The sequence below is a fragment of the Trichosurus vulpecula genome, chromosome 9 (genome assembly GCF_011100635.1).
Source record: "Trichosurus vulpecula isolate mTriVul1 chromosome 9, mTriVul1.pri, whole genome shotgun sequence".
Taxonomy (NCBI): domain Eukaryota; kingdom Metazoa; phylum Chordata; class Mammalia; order Diprotodontia; family Phalangeridae; genus Trichosurus; species Trichosurus vulpecula.
The window spans coordinates 43,569,689-43,585,006 of record NC_050581.1 but is presented as its reverse complement, the minus strand read 5'-3'; positions in this window follow the sequence as shown (position 1 = coordinate 43,585,006).

Here is a 15,318-nt window from a genome sequence, read left to right as displayed (position 1 = left end):
AGTGAAATTTTCTTCTGCCTCTGTTCAATGAAGCTTCCATACTAATCTTTCCCTGGACTTGTCGCATTAAAAACTTTTGTTCTTCTAAGGCCTTGTCCAACAGAAGTGCTTGGTATGATATCACATTCTTTTACATGTTTTCTTCTACACCTAAAAAAAATTAGAAGGCTACAAATGAAACTTCAACTGCTACATTTTTAGTATGTTATCCAGTTCTGATGTTCATTAAGGTTAACTTAAATTCAGCAATGACAGAATTTTAAAATGCATCCCATACAAGTGTTTTTGGTGGTAATTCCCTAACTGCTAGCTGTTATAAGGAATAATAGTGTGATCTCCCTGGGTACTGAAGAGAGGGGAATAATTTATTTTTTTAAAAATTTAAACTCATCTTGGAAGGTGTTGGGTTTTTTTTCAGTATTATTTTTTTCAGTGCTTTTGCCTCCCATTAACCTTGGGAAAGGGCATTTCCACTATGTCAGCTTGAATAAGTCATTTGGTGTCTTGGGCCCTCGATTTCTTAGCAGTAAAATTTTGTAATGGAAGAGATAGACCAGATATTGCTGATCTTCACACCAGAATTTTGAGGATTCCTTTCATAGATTATAAATATCGATATCATTTTAGAGGACAGGATAAAAAAGTTGGACTTCCCCAAATAAGCAGAGCCAGGGTTCAAACCCATGTGCTTTGGATGCCAAAACAGTGTTCTTTCCAGATACCGTACAATAACTTTACAATAGAAACTTGTAAGACACATTCTCTTGGAGAATAATTTTGTAGTTCAGTCGTTTTTCAGTTCAACTCTTGTTGACCCTATTTGGAATTTTCTAAGCAAAGATACTGGAGTGGTTTGCCAGTTGCTTCTCCAGTTCATTTTGTAGATGAGGAAACTGAGGTAAATAGGATTAAGTGGCTTGTCCGCGGTCATACAGCTAGTAAGTGTCTGAGGCCAGATTTGAACTGAGGAAGATGGGTCTTCCTGACACCGGTGTTTGTATATGAGTTCTAGATAGGAAGTTTGTATTTAGAAGTTGGAAATGTTATGTTTAGTGTTTTTGTTCATTACAATAGTTGAATTTAATCACTAATATTGGTGGCAGCATGCAAACAACTTTGAATTAAGGGTAGAAATGAAAGGAACAAGTAAAACAGCAAAAACAATCCAAAACCTTTTGAATAACAAGTTTCACCTCTTGTTACTTGCTCTTTTATGGAGCTGTTAAGGAATAGACTATCTAGTAACCAATAAAAGATGACCCTTTTCTATACTTGTGCAGTGAGTCACTGGTAACTCCTTTCAATTCCTATCCCTATGACTAGGCTTCCTCATGTTCTTGACCTGTCATGACAATCCATGATTGAGGATTTTTCACCGGTGGTAGTCCCTTTTCTCTATTGTTCCTCTGTAGCAGAGTTGCTATACCTACTTTTTTTCTCTCTGCTTATTAAAGGAAGAAGTGTTTCCCCTGTTTTCCAGGGTCAACACTACTCCCACTGCTGTTCTTAAATCATTTCCTCCCCATGTGCTCAGGGACCTTGTTATTTCAGTTATTCGGTTCGCTCTGACGAGCATTTATAAAGTACCCCAATGCTTGCTAACATCTTCGTGTGCTCTATTAACTATTCCTTCCTTTTCTTTTAAGTATAAGCTACTACCTTATCTATCTTTACTTTTACTACCAAACTTTTCAATTGATTGGGGTACATACATTTCCTGTATCTCCTCACTTCCTGTTAATTCATTCCACTATATACTTAAAATTCTGCCTGTACCTTAATGGTGCAAAATCCAGTGAATTTTTTTGTAATCCTAATTTCTTTGCTCTCTGCAGCATGTGACACTATTGAAAACACGCTTTGTGAAATTTGCTTTGGTCTCAACACTACACCAGTACTGAACTACTACCTTTAATTTGTCCCCTTTTCTAGTTCTTCCACTTGTCCCTGAAAAGGGATTATTAGCCAAAGTTCAGTCCTTAGTCAACTTCACTTTCTACGCTGTCCATCAGGGGATTTCTGCTCTAGGTTGACTAATTTAAAAATCCATACCTCCAGCCTACGCAGCTCTTGATCTCTAATCCTTGTACCTACAGCTACCTACCTGGAAGATAATTCCCCTTGGAAACACTACAGCCTCCTTTCCCAGCTTCATAATACCTGGATGGTAACAGATAAACCCTCAGTCTGACAACACATGACCATTTTAGCAGAAGCAAAATGTGCATTAGAAAAACTGACAAAAGAGAAATTGGCCAGGTCCAAAGTGCCTGTTTTACCCAATAAAAACAAATACTGCTCTTGCTCTCAGAACTATACATAGAGAAGTTGTAAGGTGTTAAAAGCCAGAGTGAATAGAATAAAGACCTCATCCCAATACAGTCAGCCACAAAACTGCTGTGAATTTCCCAGAAATAAAAGGGCTAATCACACTTAAGGACATCAGTCCCCCCTCTGGCATCACCTTTTTAAAAAATGTTACAGACTAATTGAAAGCAGCCACTTAACGACATCCCTTTCACTAACTCATCCCTTAGCCTCCCTCACCATACTCATCTCCCCCAATCAATCCACCAACATTTATCAGGTGCTTTTAATGTGCCAGGCACAGTGCTAAGCCCTGGGAATGCAAAGACCAAAATGAAAGGATCTGCCCTCAGCGCTGACACTGTATCTGGTTGGCTGGTCCCGGCAGCTTCTGTTCTCTGGTATATTTAAGCCTGTCTTTATCCAAACAAAATTATGCCTTTGTTTCCTTACCTGTAAAATGGGGATAATAGCACCTACCTCAGAGTAGTGATTTTGACAATGTATACTTGCTAGATAGTGTGTGCGTGGGTGGTAAGAGTACTAGGTACATGTCCCTTGGGATTTAGTATGTCCTTTGGTCGCCAGATGGCACTGTATCTGCAATTGAGCAACCTATTCCCTATGATCTCCAGTCATGTCAACATGTTTTTTCTCCAGCTGTTCCCCAGTTTTCATCCAGAATACATCTAGGGTAGCAACCTGAGATACGCTACACCCACACCCCAATTGCCTTTTAATGGCAATGTTGCTTCGATGTTTATTGAAACGTTAATTCACCTGTTAACAGCAAGCAAACTTAAGAAAAATTCCAATTATGAACCACGATAGAATTGGTGATGTGCCAGATCAAATCCCTTTTCTCTCAGCCCAAGGGATCAAGTAAGGAAGTCATTCGCTTGATTTTAGAACCTACTGAAATTTCCTTGGCCACTGCTCTGAGGAAGCTGGATGTATCTCACCATGGCTGTGTTCATAGCCCAGCCAGTCCCAAGTTTGATCTGATCTATTTCACTTTGACTCTTCTTCCCATCTACTCTTTCTCTGAGTCTCCACGTGAGCCCAACAATTCTCCAGGATTTGTTTAGTTCTCACTTCCCCCCAGCCTGTATGCCTGTGTCCCAGCTACTCCAAAGGAAAACCCCGAATAGAGAATATGTGGGTATCTCTTTTCTGCCCCATGCCCATAAAAATTCATCACTAGAAGTCTCTTCAAGGAAAATGGAAACCCAAAGACTCTGGGAAATGTATTTCCACATACATTTCCTATCTTATCCATTAACTCCCAAACACTAGAAAATCTGTCACTGTCAAGGGCATTGCAAATCTTAAAACACTAAATAGTTGTGAGTTATCCTCATGCAGGTAGGGAAAGAAAATTTATCAGATCATTTGCTACGGTCACAAGAGCAAAGGATTTCATGTCTGAGGACTTGGTTTCAAATATTGGCTCAGCCACTTGCTACCTGTCTAATCTTGGCCAAGTAACAACTCTTCTAGGCCTCATTGTCCTCTTCTGTCATATGGAATGGGAGGGTGGGGTGGGGATGTATGTGTGATAGTGACAGGCTTGGACTATGAGAGGTGAGGAACTTTTGTCCTCCAGGCCACATGTGGCCCTCTAGGTCCTCAGGTGCAGCCTTTTGACTGAGTCCAAGTTTTATAGGACATTCTTTTATTAAGGGGATTTGTTCTGTGAAATCTGGTTCCCTGCCCCCTGGATTTGTTTTTTTATTTTCAGGTCTCTTCTACCTCTAAATCCTATTTTATCTCATCTATTTCACTCTCTTTTGCCACCAGTTGGAGAGTACTTTTACACCCTTACAGGCCACTCCTTTCACTCCGAAAAGTAAGCCTTCTTTTGAGTAGACAAACTAGTCTATTTTGTGTCTGAATTCTTACCTAGCCTTTAATCACTGAATGGGTGTTCAGACAAACCCAGACCTGGGAAAGACCTTTACTTAAAAAGGCCAAGGTCTTCCCCCCCATCATCCAGACCTTTGTCTTGCCACAGTGAGGCTGATGACTTTGCACAGCCCTGCCTCACTTAAATCCAATTCACTGGCTAGTCAGGACATCACCCCCATAAGGTCATTGAATGAACAACATGCCTTCTTGCCTCATTGTGTTTTTCCCATCTTGCTGCTTCAGACAAAGGGTCCTAAACAGCTTAGCCAGTGCAGCTTCCCTGGCCAGGTTACTGATAATATGTCCTACCATTGCATCAAACTCAAATGTATCTAAAACTGGTATCATTTCCCCCCCTAAACCCAAACACTTCTGAATTCTTGACTTCTGTCAGTGTTCCATTCATTTACTCAGGCACCCTAAGGTTTAAAGCTTCAGAATCATCTTTGATTCTTCCTTATTCCTCATCCCTTCCTCATTCATATCTGGTTATTAAGTCCTAGGTTTTCTCAACATTATTTTTTATATTAAATTTCATCTTATTTTCATGCAGATGCATCTTCTCTTCCTCCTCCCTCCCCCTTTCCTTCACTGAAAAAGCAAGAAAAACAAAGCCTCTGATCTAAATGTGCATATGTGCTCCTCAACTTTCAGGACCCTCTACAATCTGGCTCTAAATCTACCTTCCCAAAAACCTCAACAAAAATTTATCTTTTGAGGGCAGCTGTCCTAGGTTTGTGGAATGATTTCTAAGAATTAGAGGAGCTATCAGTCTCTCTAACCCATTCCCTCAAATTTAACAGTAAATGCTCTATATTTGCATAGTATCTAGTAAATATTGCCTCTGAGCCATTAAAAGTTTAAAGCAAAACCTAATGTACATCTCATGTATATTTCAGGAGGGTTTATTGAAGGATATATTACAACCAGCTGTAACTTAGAGAGTTGGTTGGATATTGTGTTCAGGGAGTGAAAAAGTGGCTAAGGCCTTCTTTCCAGGTGACGAACATGTTCCTAGCTCCTGGCCCTCTGACACTGATACAAGCCCCAGCATCCATAGGAAGATTATGATGTCATTTGAGGAGAAATTGCTCTTACATAAAGAAAAAGTTTTGCTTCTGATCCAGCTTAAAAGTATTTTCACTTTACAGTTGGCCTTGAAGATTAGGGAGCATTGACTAGACAGGATGCATTTGACCAAGTTCATGGGAAGTCCTTCCTGAACTCATGATTGGTCTTTCAAACACCTTGGCCTTGGCACACATTCAAGACAGATGCAAGTAGCCTTTATCTGAAGGAAAACCTATGATGGGCAAGTTCTCATAATTAGCCCAAGACTGACATATAGGCAGTGATTTGAGGGATGCAACAGTTAATTCTTCCTCATTCAGGTACTAATAATCATGCTGAAAACAACCTTGAAAGAGGCTCTGGGTTTTACAAAAATTACAAAGAAATAAAAAAAACTGCTAAAATTTTTAAGCATGTAAACTGAGGTTGTAATTGGCTATGCTTCCAAAAAAAACAAAAGTTACAATAGGCTATACTTCAGAGAAGTGTTTCCTCTAGGAGTTAATTTCCAATTGATGGAAACAGGAAAGGCCATAGAAAAGCCGAGCTCTACCAGATAAATTGGGCAAATATATGAAAATGACCCCAGAAAGACCAATGTTAAATGTTGAAGAAGACCAAGGAAACCAGCACAGTGCCAGATAAACCATCTGTTAGAAGTGGCAAGATGAGGACCTGGGTCAAGGAAACCAGTAGAAGCTCCCATAAATGGACCTGAAAGTAGTTAGCCAGCAGTCCGATGAGGGGTGTTACAGCTGTCACAAGCTCTAATAATTGGAGACCTGAAGCCACATACCAGTTCTAGCCTGTCAGAGCAAAAGTAAGTACATAATCAGCAATAGCAGGTTACTGTGCATGAAACAAGGCTTGACTGTGTACAACATTATTTGTATCACTGGGATCCATAGTAGGAGGCCAGACCAATTCCAGAGTTCAGGAGCCACACAAGGAGGGCTATGCAGAAGGCCTGAGATCTGCATGATTTCCAGCATTTCATGGAGACCTGTCAAGGTCATAGACAGAAGTCAATTTCCAACTTGGGATTATACAAGGATAAGGCAGGGTTCGGCAAAGGTCAAAACCTGCAGTGGGCCATCAGGTCCTGAAATAAAAGCCAGAATTAAGGCAGAGAGTGAGACCTAATGCTAGCTATTCCATTTGTTTCTGGTATGGCAGTAACATACAGAATACAAAGGGAACAAGACCAAATGAAGCCCATCCAAGAAGGGAGACAGGTCTGTCCCAAGCACAAAATTCCAAACTAGGAATTGGGGCTGAAAATATGAAAACACCAAACAATGAAGAAATACTATTAACTAAGAGGGACCTAAGAGGTAAATCCAGAACTACAAGCAGCGTCCCAGAAGAAAAAAAGGCTCCAGAATGGTTGGATCAATTCACAACAATGAATTAGTGTCCCAATTTTCCCAGATCTCCTTCATTTCTCATTTTCTTTTTCTGTCATTTTAGTCAATCTGATAGGTGTGAGGTGGTGCCTCAGAGTTGTTTTAATTTGTACTTTACTTAATAGTGATTTAGAACATTTTTTCCTATGAATATAGCTTTGATTTCATTGTCTGACAACTTGTTCACATCCTTTGAACATTTATCATTTGAGTGACTTGTATTCTTATAGATTTGACTCAGTTCTCTATATATTTGAGAAGTGAGGCCTTTATCAGAGATACTTGATGTAAACATATTTTCCTGTTTTCTGCTTTCCTTCTAATTTTGGTTGCATTGATCTTATTTGTGCAAAACCTTTTAAATTTAATATAATCAAAATGATCCATTTTACCATTCATAATACACTTTATCTCTTGTTTGGCCCTAAATTCTTTTTTTATCCATAGATCTGACAGGTAAGCTATTCCATGTTCCGCTGGTTTGTTTGTGGTATCACTCTTTATGTCTATATCATGTACCCATTTTGACCTTATCTTGGTATATGCTGTGAGATGTTGGTCTATCCCAAACTTACTTGGTTCCCAAATTTATTTGGCCTACCACCCCATTTTCAAAAAAAAATAATCAGTGCCCCTCTGGAAATCTACTTTCTTTAATCCTTTAATGATTTTTTTTTAAATTTACATCATTTCCAAAAAATATAAAGTATATATTTTTAAATGATGCATCTTAAATTTAATAATTTATTGTAAATTTTGGGTTTTTTCCTGCAAATTTTGATGATGCAATATTGTGTCATGTAACCACATAGTATTGTATTGTAAACAAGTCATTACACTTCTTCCAGACTTCTTGACAATACACAACAGCCTCGCCTACCAACACTTGCTTGTTAAGACTTATCAGTGGACTTGACCACTGATCAGTTATAACTTGCATTTTATGTGTTTATTTGGAAAATAATGTAATCACTACAATTTTAACTCTGTTGCACAACAGATGAAACATGTACCAATGGTTTTTCAAAATTTTCTTTTCTTATGCTTCTACCACCCCCTTGTTTTTTTTTTCAATGCCTCCCAATTGATCCAGCATCCTCCCAGGGGGTGTTATCGACCACTTTGGGAACTTCTGACCCACTGTATACCTAGTTTATGCCATACTTTTTTCCCCAGTATTCCCAGCATTTTTTGTCAAATAACAAGTTTTTGTCCCAAAAGCTTGGATCTTTGGGTTTGTCAAACACTAATTTACTATGGTCATTTTCTGGAACATATTGTGTACCTCCTCTGTTCCACTGATTTACCATTCTATTTCTTAGCCAGTACCAGATTTTTTGGATGATCTGCCAAGGCTAGGCTACCTTCCTTCACATTTTTTTTCATTGATTCCTTTTATATTCTTAACCTTTTGTTCTTCCAGATGAATTTTATTATTTTTTTCTAGCTCTATAAAATAATATTTTGGTAGTTTGATTGTATGGCACTGAATAAGTAGGTTAATTTAGGTAGAATTGTCACTTTTATTATATTGGCCTGGCCTACCCATAAGCAACTGATATTTTAAAAACTGTTCAGACAGAACTTTATTTGCATGGGAAGTGTTTTGTAACTGTGTTCATGTAGTTCCTATGTTTGTCTTGGCAGGTAGAATCCTAAATATTTTGTATTGTCTACAGTTGTTTTAAATGGAATTTCTCTTTCTATCTGTTGCTGCTGAACTTTTTTGGTAGTATATAGAAATGCTAATGACTTATGTGGGTTTATTTTTTATCCTACAACTTTGCTAAAATTATTAATCATTTCAACTAGTTTTTTTTAGTTGATTCTCTTAGTATACCATCATCTCATCTGCAGAGTGATCATTTTGTTTCCTCACTGCCTGTTCCAATTCCTTCAATTTCTTTTTCTTCTATCATTACAATAGCTAGCATTTCTAGTACAATATTGAATAATAGTGGTGATAATGGGCATCCTTGCTTCACCCCTAATCTTATTAGGAAGGCTTCTAGCTTATTCCCATTATATATAATGTTTGCTGATGGCTTTAGATAGTGCTTATTTTAAGGAAAGCTCCATTTCTTTCTATGTTTTCTAAGTGTTTTTTTTTAAATAAGAATGAGTGTTGTATTTTGTCAAAGGGTTTTTCTGCATCTGTTGAGATGATCATATGATTTCTGTTGGTTTTTTTATTGACCGGGACAATTATGTTAATTTTTCAAATATTGAACCAGCCCTGCATTCCTGGTATAAATCCCATCTGGTCATAGTACATGATCCTTATGATATATTGCTGTAATCTCCTTGCTAGCATTTTATTTAATTTTTTTGCATTAATATTCATTATGAAAATTGGTCTGTAGTTTTCTTTCTCTGTTTTTGCTCTTTCTGAACCATAAGTTGTGAATCTATCTGGCCCAGAGGATTTTATTTTAGGAAGTTCATTGATGGCTAGTCCAATTCATTTCTCTAAGATAGGATTATTTCAGTATTCTATTTCCTCTTCTGTTAATGAGTAATTTATATTTTTGTAAATATTCATCTGTTTTGCTTAGATTGTCAGATTTATATATAATTGGGCAAAATAGCTCCTAATAATGGCTTTAATTTTCACCCTTTTCACTTTTGGTACTAGTAATTTGGTTTTCTTCTTTCCTTTTTTAATCAAATTAACCAATGGTTTTTTTAATTTTTATTTTTTTTATAAAACCCACATCTAGTTTTATTAGTTCAGTGGTTTTCTTACTTTTAATTTCTCTCCTTTGATTTTCAGGATTTCCAATTTGGTATTTAATTAGGGGTTTTTAATTTGTTCTTTTTTTAGTTGCATGCCCAATTCATTGATCTGCACTTTCTCTATTTTATTGATGTGGTTAGAGATATAAATTTTCTCCTAAGTACTGTTTTGGCAGCATCCTATAAATTTTGCTATGTTGTCTCATTATGTCTATGATATATTCTTTAATGCACTTATTCTTTAAAATTAGATTATTTCATTTCCAGTTAATTTTAATCTATCTTTCTACTGGCCTTTATTGAATGTAATTTTTATTGCATTATGTCTAAAAAGGATGCATTTAATATTTCTGATTTTCTGCATTTGGTTGTAAGGTTCTTATGCCCTGATACATGGGCGATTTTTGTGTAGGTTCCATGTACCACTGAGAAAATGTATGTTCCTTCCTATTCCCAGTCAATTTTCTCTAGAGGTCTATTATATCTAACTTTTTTAAAATTCTATTCACCTTCTTGACTTCTTTCTTCTTTATTTTTGGTTAGACTTATCTAGTTCTGAGAAGGGAAAGTTGAGATCCCCCACTTAGTTTTACTATCTGTTTCCTCCTATAACTCATTTAACTTCTTTAAAAATTTAGTGCTATACCATTTGGTCAATATATGTTCAATATTGTTATTATTTCATTGTCTGTGGTTCCTTTTTTAGGAAGATATAGGTTCCTTCCTTATCTGTTAGATCTATTTCTGCTTTTGCTTAGTCTGAGATCCTGCTTTTTTTTTTTTACTTCAGTGGAACCATATTAGATTCTGCTTTAGCCCCTTACCTTTACTCAGTGTGCGTCTGTGTGCCTCAAATGTGTTTCTTGTAAATAGCGTATTGTAGGATTGTAGTTTTTATACCATTCTATCAGCTTCCATTTTGTGAGTTCATCCCATTCACATTTACAATTATGTTAACTATGTATTTTCCTCTATCCTGTTTTCCCCTTGTTCTTCCTTCTCTCTACCTTTCAAACAATCCCTCACAAGTATTTTACTTCTGTCCTCTGCCTCTCCCAGTCCATCCTCCCTTCTATCAGTCTCCTTCTCCATTCTCTTTTCCTCATCCCTTTTTACTTCCCTCCTGGGTAAGACAGATTTCTATACCCAACTGAGTATGTATATTACCCTGTTTGAGCCAAATCCAATGAGAGTAAGGTTCAGGTGATGCCCACCACTCCCTCATTTTTCCCTCCACTTCTGCTCTTTTGGGGTTCTATTATGTTTGGTAACCTACCCCATTCTATTGCTCCCTTCCCTCTTCTTCCAGTGCAATAATTTTTCTCACCTCTTAATTTTGGGGATTTTTTAGGGGGGGATATCATCTCATCATAGTCAATTCACACTTACATGCTTTTTCTCTTTATACTCCTTCTAATTGCCCTAATAGGGATAAAGTTCTTAAGAGTTACAAGTATTTTTCCATGTAGGAATATAAACAGTTTAACCTTATTGAATCTCTTATGTTTTCTCTTTCTTCTTTACTTTTTTATGCTTGAGTCTTGTATTTGATTTTTGTTTAGCTCTGGTCTTGGTAATAAGTGCTAGCTGACTAGCTAAAATAAATATTACGTACCAAAAAATAGAAAATCCTCATAATATGCGTAATCAAGCAAAACAAATTTTCACATTAACTATATATAAAAATGTCTCCATATATATTTTAAAGTTCATCACATCTTTGCCAGGAGGTGGGCATCATGTTTTGTCCTTGGTCCTCTGGAATAACAATTTGTCATTGCATTGACTAGAGTTTTAAAGTCTTTCAAAGTTATTTGTATTTATAGTATTTCTTTCTCATATGTCTTCTTATATCATTTGAATCAATTTGCAACGATAGTCCCAGTTTCCTCTCAAACTATCCATTTCACAATAAAGGAAATAATTAGAAATTACATTGTCCAATTATATGCCAACAAATTCAATAACTTTTAAAATATATTTACTATTTTGTTTTTCCACAATTACATGTGAAAATAATTAACATTTATTTTTTAAAATTGTGAGTTCCAAATTCTTTTCCTCCCTACCTTTCCTCTCCCCTCATTGAGGTAAGCAATTTTATATATGTTGTTCATATGCAGTCATGCAAAACATACTTCCGTATTAATGACATTATAAAAGAAAACACAGACAAAATATACCCCAAGAAAAATAAAATTTAAAAAGTTATACTTTGGTCCACATTCAGACTCAAACAGTTCTTTCTCTGGAGTTGGATAGCATTTTTCATCATAAGTCCATCAGAATTGTTCTGGATCATTGTATTGCTGAGAATAGCTAAGTCATTCACAATTGATTACTGTACAGTAATATGGCTATTACTGTGTACTGCTCTTATTCACTTTGCATCCATTCCTATAAGTCTCTCCTGGTTTTTCTGAGAGTATCCTGCTCAACATTTCTTATAGTAGAATAGTATTCCATCACAGTCATATATCAGAACTGGTTCAGCCATTTCCCCAATTGACAGGCATTCCCTCAATTTCCGATTCTTAGCCACCACTAAAAGAGCTGCTACAAATATTTGTGCACATATAGGTCCTTTTTCTTTTTGTTTATTTTTATCTCTTTGGGATATAGACCTAGTAGTGGTATTTCTGGGTCAAAGGACATGCATGATTTTATAGTCCTTTGGGTACAGTTCTAAGTTGTTCTCTACAATGGCTGAATCAGTTCACAACTCCATATCCCTTCCAACAGTTGTCATTTTCTTTTTATGTCATATTAGTCAATCTGATAGGTGTGGAGTGGTACCTCAGAGTTGTTTTAATTTTGCATTTCTCAATAGTGATTTAGAGCATTTTTTCATATGACCACATATAACTTTGATTACTTTATCTGAAAACTGCCTGTTTATATCCTTTGACCATATATCAATTGGGGAATGGCTCCTATTTATAAAAATTTGACTCAATTCTCTATATAGTTGAGAAATGAGGCCTTTATCAGAGAAACTTGATGTAAAATTATTTTTTGTTATGATTACTGTGTATTTACCTCCATCTTATTTTCCCCTTTTGTCCTACTCTTTCACCCTATTCATCCTTAAAAGTGTTTTACTTCTGATTACCACCTCCCCAATCTGCCATGTATCAGCCCCACTGCCTTCATCCCCCTTTCCCCTTACTTTCCTGTAGGGTAACATAGATTTCTATACTAATTGAGTGTATATGTTATTCCTTCTTTGAGCCAATTCGGATGAAAGGTGCAAGGACTCCTTCCATGCCTCCCCCATCTTCCCTTTCACTGTAAAAGCTTTTTTGTGCTTCTTTTATGAGATAACTTACCCCAATCTACCTCTCCTTTTCCCCTTCTCCCAGCGCATTCCTCTTTCTCACTCTTTTTAGACATCATCCCATCATATTAAACTCACACCTGTTTCCTTTGTTTACATATACACCTAACTGCCCTAATAATGATAGTTTTTAGAAGTTACATGTATCATTTTCCCATGAAGAAATGTAATCAATTTAACCTTATTGAAGGCCTTATAATTTCTCTTCCCTGTTTACCTTTTTATGCTTCTCTTGATTCTTGTATCTGAAAGTCGAATTTTGTATTCGGCTCTGGTGTTTTCATCAGGAATGCTTGAAAGTCTATTTTATTAAATATCCATTTTTTCCCTGATGGATAATGCTCAGTTTTGTTGGATAGGTTATTTTTTGTTATAATCCTAGTTCCTTTGCCTTCTGGAATATCATATTCTAAGCTCTGCACTCCTTTAATGTGGTATCCACTAAATCTTCTGTGATACTGACTGTAGATCCACAATATTTTAATTATTTCTTTCTTGCTACTTCCAATGTTTTCTTCTTGACCTGGGAGCTCTATAATTTGGCTACAATATTTCTGGTTTTTATTTTGGGATCTCTTTTAGGAGGTGGTTGGTGGATTCTTTCAATTTCTGTTTTATACTCTGGTACTAGAATGTCAGGGCAGTTTTCCTTGACAATTTCTTGAAAGATGATATCTAGGCTCTTTTTTTGATCATGACTTTCAGGTAGGCAAATAATTTTAAAATTATTTCTCCCGGATCTATTTTCCAGATCAGTTGTTTTTTTCAATGAGATATTTTACATTTTCTTCTGTTTTTATTCTGTTTTATTGTTTTTTGATGTCTCATGGAGTCATTAGCTTCCACTTGCCTAATTCTAATTTTTAAGGAATTATTTTCTTCATTGAGCTCTTGTATCTCTTTTTCCATTTGGCCAATTCTGCTTTTTTAAGGAGTTTTTCTCTTCCATGTACTATGTCAGTTGTGTATATTGTTGATGTATATTTACTATGAATGCAACCCTAAGGTTCCTAGGACACTGGGTTAAACATCCTTGTTTTAGGAAGTGCTGATATTTATTTTAATCTTGTGATGTGTAATTCTAGATGTCAAGTCTACTACAACTGATTTGGCAAGGCACTGCAAAATTACAAACCTTGAGAAGGAATGACACCAGCCTCTGAGGCCAACAGACCTCCCAGCATGCAGAAAGAGGCTTCCAGGCCATGGCTACATGGACTTCTGAGAATTATAGCCAAAAGGGACAATGGAAGTTCCTTCTGCCTGGAGCGAAAGGAACATAAGAACTCATGGAGGAAAGGCTCAGTATGGCAGATTCAGTTTTGGTTTCAGAGAAAGGCAAGCACAGTGACAGCAGTGCAATGGCGGTCAGAGAAAGAAGCCCTTGTAGATATTTCATGATCAGAGTTCAGAGACTAGACTCTGGATAAGGTAGGTTTATTCCAGTGCTCATGGCCTACATGTATTAGAAAAAATTGATGGGTATGGCTGGAACAGACTGAAGTTGTTGACTACTGTTAGTCTTTGAAGGTAAAAATTTCAACAAAGAAGTACAAAAATTTGAATATGAAAATTATGAACTTGTTATGTAGGTTTTTTAAAAAAAATGAACAAAATTTCCCTTTTTGCTTGTGAACATTTTGTTTTATTCTGTGTATTTTTAAATGTTTTGTTGATGCTTTTGTTCTTTTTAAAATCTGTCACTATCCAACCTCAAAATAGAAACCCTTTTTTATTGTAATTATTGTTAAGCGATGCATTGGCTATATTTAAAAATGTGTATCTATTCTGTATCTCTGAGTGGCTAAGTAGTGCAATAGATAGGGTGCTGAGCCTGGAGTCAGCAAGACTCTTCTTCAAAACAGACACTTAGTAGCTGTATGACCCTGGGCAAGTCATTTCACCCTGTTTGCCTCAGTTTCTCATCTGTAAAATGAGCTAGAGAAGGAAATGACAAACTACTTCAGTATCTTTGCCAAGAAAATCCCAAATGGGGTCATGAAGAGTCAGATATAACTGAAAAACAACTTAACAACAATTCTATATTGCTGCCATCACTTCTTTGCCCAAAAAATGGGAGGCATATTCCATTCATTATCAGATTTTTAAAGTCATGATTGATTATTGCATTGATGAGAATCCTGCAATCTTTCATAGTTATTTTCCATTTTAGTATTTTGATTCAGTGACTTTTTGGGTCTGTTCACTTCTTCCTACATGAGTTCATTCACATCTTCCCAAATTTTGCTGAATCCTTTGTACTCATAATTTCTTAAGGACTAATAATATTCCATTGCATTCACATATCACAATTTATTCAGCTGTTCTCTGAGAAGCACCCATTTTTTCCCCCAGTTCTTTGCTACCACAAAAAGTGATGCTATAAAAGTATTTCTTCATGTGGATCCTTGCAGTTTTTTTATCTTTTGGGCATATATTGTTAGGACTGGGCCAAAGCGTATATACAGTTACTCAACATATAGTTCCACATTGTTTTCCACAATGGTCAGGCCAGTTCATACTACAACTGTGAATTAGTGTGCTTGACTTCCC